Source organism: Pseudorca crassidens, chromosome 10 (genome assembly GCF_039906515.1).
Source record: "Pseudorca crassidens isolate mPseCra1 chromosome 10, mPseCra1.hap1, whole genome shotgun sequence".
In the NCBI taxonomy this organism is placed as follows: domain Eukaryota; kingdom Metazoa; phylum Chordata; class Mammalia; order Artiodactyla; family Delphinidae; genus Pseudorca; species Pseudorca crassidens.
In genome coordinates this window covers 66,098,254-66,107,059 of record NC_090305.1, presented here as the reverse complement: position 1 = coordinate 66,107,059, position 8,806 = coordinate 66,098,254, and positions in this window count along the sequence as shown.

Below are 8,806 nucleotides of genomic sequence, written 5' to 3'. Positions count from 1 at the left end.
GAGGTATTTTCAGCCTTACCTTCTTCCAGGTTGTCCCTCAAATGCTACGCCAGTCCATACTCCCACCAGCCTTGCCTCCAGGGTTCTCACTTTCCTCATTCTCATCAGCCCTTGGTATTATGACTTTCTAATTTTTACCAAATACATGGGCAAAAAATGATGTCTGGCAGCTTTAATTTGCATATGCTATTGAAATCTCCTCATATTCCTAGAACCATTCCAGACTTGAATTCAAAGGGCTGTGCAAAGGGCAGTTTCCATCCAAGAACAGGTAAACATTTCTGACAGATGTGTAGCTTTTCACCAGGTGACTTCGTGTATCTATTGCTCCCACCAGGCCTGGGAAGTACTCACAGCAGATGAGACTCAGAGGGCTTAATGACTGACCCATGGGTCGTCCAGCCAGTTATTACTAGAACTAGGATGAGAATCAAGGTGTCCTGACCCCTCACCACAGCTCTTCCTACTTGACTGTGTTGTACCCGGAGCCCATCAGTAAGAGATGGCCTTTCCACCAAAGCGCAGGGTTCAGATGTTTGTGAGAGAGCTGGGGATTTTGTTTGTTTTTGTTTTGTATATTTAATCAGCTTCATTGAAGTGTCATTCACATACAATAAAATGCACCCATGTTAAATGGGTGTTTCCACGAGTATACACCAGTGTAACCACAACCAATCAAGATATGAAACATTCCTGATACCCCCAAAAGTTCCCTTGTAACCCGCCTTTCCAGGTAATCACCCACCTTCCCAGATAATCACCCACCTTCCCAGATAATCACCCACCCTGGCAACTACTTATTTTCTTTCTGTTGGTGTAAATTAGATTTGTCTTCCGCAGATTTTCCAAAGTTTTGTTCAGAATATGTACTCTTTGGTGTTACTCAGCATAACATTTGTGAGGTTCATCTATTTTGTTGCATGAATTAGTAGTGTGTTCCTTTTTATTGCTGACTAGCATTTCATTGTATGACTATATCACAATTTACTGGTCCCTTCGCTAGTTGGTTGACAGTTGGTTGTTTCCAGTTTGGGGGTATAATGAATAAAGCTGCTAAGAACCTTTAAATCCAAGTCTTTATGTGGAGAACAGGGCCAGGAGCAGGTGGAGGCAATCTAAGATGCAAAATTTAAGGAGGACTCACTCTAAGGTTCAGGAAGTGCTAACTCTGCACTTCCATGGACCCGAGAGTGAGTGCCTCCTTAAATATCACACCCTTGGCTCCTTGCCTGCCTTACCCCGTCCTGGATCTGGTGAACATATATTTTTGTTGTAGAGGAGAGTGTTAACTGTAAACTAAGAGCTCAAGAAGAGAGCCAGAGTCTGAGTTTCTCAAAGTGTGACCTGAAGACCCCTCTTGGAGCCTAATCAACTGCTGAGCTCGTTAGATGTGCTGACCCCCGCCCCACCCCCTTACCTACTGTATCAGAATTTGCATGTTTAATACAACATTAGTGATACTTACCTACACTAAATTTGTAAAACCACTGCCATGGGCAGTGGGTAATTGGTGAAGCTTTTTGAGCTAAAAATAGCAAGATTATAGCTTTTTTGTTTAACTTTGAAATAATTATAGATTAGCAAGAAATTATAAAAATAGTATAGAGAAATCCCACCTGATTCACTCATTTTCCTCCAGTGGTTACATCTTCCATAACTATAGTACAGTATCAAAAACGGGAGTTAGACACTGGTACAATGTGTGTGTACAGTTCTGTTCCATTTTATCACATATGTAGATTCCTGTAACCACCACCCCAATCAAGATACAGAACGATTCTGTCATCACAAAGATGTCCCTCCTGCTACCCTTTTATAGTCACACCTGCCCCCACCATTCCTAACCCCTGGCAACCACTGATCTGCTTTCTATCTCTATGATTTTGTCATTTCAAGAATGTTATGTAAGTGGAATTGCTCAGCATGTGACCTTTTGAGATTGCATTTTTTAAACTAATCATGAAACCCCTGAGATCTCTGCAGATCATTGCATATACCAAAAGCTTGCTCCTTTTTATTACTAAGTAGTATCCCATGGTATGGAATTTAGCCATTCACCCATTATGGGACATTTTGGTTGTTTCCAGTTTGGGGCTATAAAGAATTAATCTTCTGTAAACGATCGTGTATTGGTTTTTGTGAGAACATAAGTTTTCATTTCCCCAGGGTAGATGCCCAAGAGTGTGACTGCTGGATCATATGGTGTGTGTTCAGTTTTTTAAGAGACTGTCCTACTCTTTTCCAGAGTGGCTGTGCCATTTCACGTTTCCTACAGCACTGTATGAGAGATCATTTCTCTACATCCTTGCCAGATTTTGGCATGGCCCCTGGTTTTTATTTTAGCTTTTCTAATAGGTATGTGGTAATATCTCATCATAGTCTTAATTTGTATTTCCCTCATGGCTAATGATGTTGAATATCTTTTCATGTGCCTATTTACAATCTGTATATTCTCTTCAGTGAAATGTCTCTCCAAGTTCTTTACCCATTTTTAACTGAATTGTTTGGCTTTTTTACTGCTGACTTTTGAGGATTCTGTATATATTCTAGACATGGGTACTTTGTCTGATATGCAGTTTGCAAATGCTATCTCTCAGTCTGTAGCTTATCTTAACAGGATCATTTGCAGAGCAAAGCTTTTTCCTTTTGATGAAGTCTAATATATCTCTCTTTTGTTTATGCCTTTGGTGTTATGTCTAAGAACTTGTCACTAAGCTTTAGGTCCCCAATATTTTCTCCTATGTTTTCTTCTAAAAGTTTTTATAATTTTATATGTACATTTATATCCGTGATGCATTTTGAGTTAATTTTTATATAAAATCCAAAATTTAAGTTGAGGTTCTTTTTATTTACTTATTTATTTTCTGGCCTATGAATATCCAATTGCTCCAGCACCATTTGTTGAAAAGTCAGCTATCCTTCCTCCAGTGAATTGCTTTTGCACCTTTGTCAAAAATCAGATGGCCTTACTGGTGTGGGGCTATTTCTGGGCTTTCCATTCCCTTCCATTAATCTTGGTGTCCACCCCTCTGCCCATACTACGGTCTTAATTACTATAGCTGCGTAATAAGTCCTGAAATAGAACAGAGGGATTACTCCCATTCCTTTCTTCTTTTTCAAAATGTTTTATTTATTCTAAATCCTTTGCTTTTTATATAAATTTTAGAATAAGTCTGTCTCTGCCTACAAAAAATCTTGGAGGATTTTGCTAAAAATTTCATTATAACCATATATCATTTGAGGGAGAATTGACATTTTTACTATGATGAATCTTCCAACCCATGAATATCTCTCCATTTATTTAGATCTTTTTTATTTCATCAGTATTTCATAATTTTCAGTGTACATGTTTTGTACATTTTGATGATTTATGCGCAGGTATTTCTCTTTGGAGAGAGAGATTGTAAATAATATTGTACTTTAAATTTTGCTTTCTGTGTGTTTATTGCTAATATATAGAAATACAATTGATTTTTATATGTTGATCGTATATCTTGCAACTTTGCTAAACTCACTTATTATCCTAGGAATTGTTTCAGTTTTGTTTTGTTTTTGGATATTTGGCATTTTCTGGGTAGACCATTATGCTATCTGCAAACAGGGACAGTTTTATTTGTCCCTTTCCAACCTGTACGCCTTTTATTTCCTTTTGCTTACTGTGCTGCCCGAGGCTTCCAGTACTGTATTGAACAAGAGTGGTTAATATAGACACCCTTGCCTTGCTCCCAATCTTATGCGAAAACATTGTCTTTCAACATTAGTATTTTGTCAGCTGGTGTGTTTTTTTGTTTTTTGCGGTACGCGGGCCTCTCACTGTTGTGGCCTCTCCCGTTGCAGAGCACAGGCTCCGGACGCGCAGGCTCAGCGGCCATGGCTCACGGGCCCAGCCGCTCCACGGCATGTGAGATCTTCCCGGACCGGGGCACAAACGCGTGTCCCCTGCATCGGCAGGCAGACTCTCAACCACTGCGCCACCAGGGAAGCCCAACTGGTGGTTTTTAATAAGTATTTTTTATCAAATTGAGAAAGTCCCCCCAATCCTTAGTTTTTTCTGAGAGTTTTATCATAAAGAGTTGCTGAATTTTTTTTTAATAAATTTATTTATTTATTTATTTTTGACCGCATGTGGGCTTTCTCTAGTTGCGGCGAGCGGGGGCTACTCTTCATTGCGGTGCGCGGGCTTCCCATTGCAGTGGCTTCTCTTGTTGCGGAGCACGGGCTCTAGGCACGTGGGCTTCGGTAGTTGTGGCACGTGGGCTTCGGTAGTTGTGGCACACGGGCTCGGTAGTTGTGGCACACGGGCTCAGTAGTTGTGGCTTATGGGCTCTAGAGTGCAGGCTCAGTAGTTGTGGCGCACGGACTTAGTTGCTCCACAGCACGTGGGATCTTCCCAGACCGGGGATTGAACCTGTGTCCCCTGCATTGGCAGGCAGCTTCTTAACCACTGCCCCACCAGCGAAGTCCCAATAGTTGTTGAATTTTGTCAAATGATTTTTCTGTATCAGTTGATATGATCATGTGGTTTTTCTTCTTTAGCCTTTTAATACAGTGGATTTCACTGATTAAGTATTGAACCAGCCTTGCATCTCTGGAATAAACCCCATATTCTATTTGCTAATATTTATTAAAGAGTTTTTTCATTTGTATTTGTGAAGGATATTCGTCTGGTTATTATATGTACTTTTTGGTACCATCTTTATCTGGTTTTGGTACCAGGGTAATACTGGTCTCACAAAGTGAGGTGTGAAGTATTCTCTCTTCTTCTATTTTCTGGAAAGGGTTATGTAGAATGGGTGTTAATTTTCCTTTAAACATTTAAAAGAATCATCCAGTCAAATTATCTGGGCCTGGAAATTTCTTTCTCAGGAGTTTTAAATTATGACTTCAGTTTCCTTGAAGGGCTTATTGGGTGAGCCCTTTCATATTGGGTGAGTTTATTTATTTAGTTATTTCATATTGGGTGAGTTTATTTATTTAGTTATTTCATATTGGGTGAGTTGTGGTAACCTGTGTTTTTTGAGGAATTAGTCTACTTCATCTAAGTTATATAGATGTTCATACTATTTGATTATTATCTTTTTAAAAAATATTTTTATTTATTTATTTGGCTGCGCCAGGTCTAGTTGTGGCATGCAGGATCTTTTAGTTGCAGCATGTGGGATCTTTTAGTTGCGACATGCGGGATCTAGTTCCCTGACCAGAGATTGAGCCTGGGCCCCCTGCATTGGGAGTGCGGGATCTTAACCACTGGACCGCCAGGGAAGTCCTTGGTTATTATCTTTGATGTCTGCAGAATCTGTAGCAATAACCACTGTTTCCTTCCTGATATTAGTAATTTGTGTCTTTCTCTTTTCTCGTTAGCCTTTCTAGAGGATATCACTTTTATTGATCTTTTCAAAGAACAAACTTTTTTTGTTTCATTTCTCTTGGGTTTATGTTTGCAATTTTATCAATTCTTCTCTTTATTTTTTCTTTCCTTCTACTTACTTTGAGTTTATTTTGCTTCTTTTTCTATGTTCTTAAGATAGGTGCTTAGATTATTTATGTGGGACATTTTCTCTTTTCTAATGTAAGCATTTAGTGCTAAAAATTTCCCTCTCAGTGCTGCTTTAACTGTGTCCCACAAAGTTTGATGTTGTATTTTCACTTTTATGCCATTCAATGTGTTTTTTTTAATTCCCCTTGAGTCTTGTTTGATCCTTGGATTATTGAAAACTGTGCTATTTATTTTCCAGTAACTCACTTGTTGAAGATTTTCGGGTACAGTAAGTTGGTTTACTATTTTTATTATATTCTTTTCAGCTGTTGATTTCATAGTGAGCGTGGGTTAGAAGGAGACCCATCTTTATCATTGAAGGAGTCCAGAATTTTGCCAGCCAACTTGTGTTGACATGGAAATCTATACATACACACACAGGAACACACAACCACACACACGCATGTACACACACACACCCATGGCATACTTATACCCACACCTAACCAGCAGAGCTCAAATTCTCATTTGCAAAAAACAAGGCTAATGGCAGAGACCATGGTAAGCAAAAAACAGGAAAAGGAAGCTGATTAGGAAGGGAAAAAAAAGTACCAAATCAGCATTGCATCTCTAAAAGAATTAGGCCAAACCAGAAACCTCCAGCAGAAATACCAGTGACATTTAAGGGTCTGAGTTGACTGTAGACAAGCTGAATTTCTTGTATGTTGGCAACCCCTGCCTTCTAAGTCAGCTTCTTCCCCACTTCCCACCATCACTGCCCCTATCACAACAAGGTCAGTCCAACTAATTCTGCTTCAGAAAACTGAAAGGAAAAAAGACACTACACTGACTACAATAGAATAGAAATTCCAGGAACTAAAGATGTATCAAGAAGAAAGCAAGCTATATCCTGCAAACCAATTCACTGTCTGACAGATGATAATACCCTCCTCAAATGACATGTGCTGAAAACCATAGACATATTGTATTTATGTTTATATGCAATATATGTAAATATATGTTTATGAAGTCGTTCCCCATCCATCTGATAACTATTTCTGTTTTCCCCCTTTTTTGGTTTCACTTCTTACATTTCAGTCTATCTAGAACTTCATATGGTTGTAACTTTATAATACATTGACATATCTGGCAGTGTCTAGTGTCCCTTAGCAGCTAAGCCATGAAACTGAATCTTTGGGCTCTTAGCTCCAAACGTGCAGTGACACAACTTCACCTCCGTGTATAAGCTAAGGGCACCCAATCCGTTTAGACCATCGTTTCTCAACCTCGGTATTATTGCCATTTTGGTAATTTTCTCTCATGGGAGTTTGTCCTGTTTGTCAGCATCCCTGGCCTCTACCTGCTAGATGTCAGTACCTCCTTCAAGCTGTGAGAACCAGAAATGCCCCCCAGACATCACAAAATTGCCCCCAATGAAAGCTGCTTGTTTAGACATATGCCTCCTTCCTTCCTGATTTGGATGCTTTACAAAGCCGTGATACTTGGTGCCATAGCAGCCATCTTGTAGTTGTGAGGAGTGATGCTACAGAGGCGCTGAGGCTAGTACAAGAGGTAGAAGGGGCCGTGGTTCTTGATGACATCGCCAAGTTGCTGCACCAACCCTAGCATTACCTTCCTGTGGAAAATTAACAGCTTCGACCACTTAAGCCTCTTCAGTCCTGTGCTTTGTCACTTACAGCCAAGAGCATCCTAGTGAATCCACGGATCACCTTATTCCTCTGCTTAAAACCCTTTACTAGTTCTCCATTCAGGATGAATTTCAGACTCCTGAACTTAGCACCCAAGGGCCTTTGCCTCCCTCTCCTGCTCATCTCCCAGCACCCCTCTCGGCACACATCTCGTCTCGAGCCTAAGTTGAGTCCTTTGACCCAGCCTCAAGACCTCCTATCTCCTGATGTTTACATTTGCTGATCCCCGAATGGCACATCCTTCCTCCTCTTCTCTCCCTGTTCAGTCCTACTCACCTTTCAAGACTTGGCCCATGTCCTCTCCTTCAGGAACTTTTCCCTGAATCTCCATGTGGTGATTTTGAAACATGGACTCCAAATTATTTGACACTCCTCCACTTGAGAGTGACTTGGGCAGGGATTTGGACCTCTGTGACTTTTCATACTCTGGACACTGAAGCAGGGTGCTAACTGACTAATCCAGGGGACCGTTATTCAGTGACACACGAGGCAGTCTTCGTGATAAGGACGTGCAGTGCGTGAGATGAGCTAGTCAGACCTGAAGGCACTGGGCAAACCAACTCAACCCAGCCAGCTGATGCTGCTCATCTTTCCAGCCTCAAACCCTAGCGGTCTGCTTCTTCCACCACACGTCTCTCTCACTTCGAGTCATTGGGAGGCTCAGAATGTGCCCTACTGCATAAATGTTCCCCCACACCTGGCATTCAGCCCCCTTTCCCTGCATAACTGCTACTCATCCTTCAGATCTCCCTTTGACATCACCTCCTCTAGGAAGCCTTCCTTGCCTCTCCAAGGCTGGTATGCCCAGAGCCTGTCCCTCACATCACACTTAACACACTGTATCCTAACCACCCATTTCCACATCTGTGAGCCTGTGAGCATCTTAAGGGCAGGGAATGATTTATTCCTTTTTGAACCACCAGCACCTAGAATAATGCCAGAGCTTGCTATAAAAATAAATGTTCATGGCATGGTTGTGCCAGTGGTATGGCTGAACGTGTTTTGCTCTTGTCCTCCATCCAACAAACATTTATTGAGATCTGACCCTGTACTGAAGGTACAGCTTCCTGCATTGCATCTACTGCCATCGTCCGGTTATTGAGCGCTCACTGGGCGTTGTCCTAAGTACCTAACTCATTCACTTTGTCTAATCCTCATAACAAGTCCGTGAGGTTGATGCTGTAATTATCTGCAATTCACGTGGGGAAACTGAGGTGCCAAAATTCCATGGGCACTGAATCCTGGAGTCCACGTTTGCACCCCTGCAGCCTAACTCTGGAGCCCGTGGTATTAATCTCTACACTGTCTGGCTTCCTTCGGAACCCCCCGGACACTTGTCACAAATGCAGAGGCCCAAGCCTCACCTGAAGAGCTTGTCTCTATAGGTCTGGGCAGGGCCTGGGAATCTGTATTTCCCACGAGCCCCACATAGTGCAGAAATGATGGCTGTGCCAAGGGCATCCAGGAGCGTCCGAGGCTCTGTGAGGTCTGGCCCTGATGCACCTGTCTCACTGCCTCACGAACACATCCTGTACTCGCTCTTCTCCAAACTCTTGCTGCCTCTGCCAGGAACGCTGTCATGACGCCCACCCACCCACCCAAGTGTGCTTGAGGAGCACCG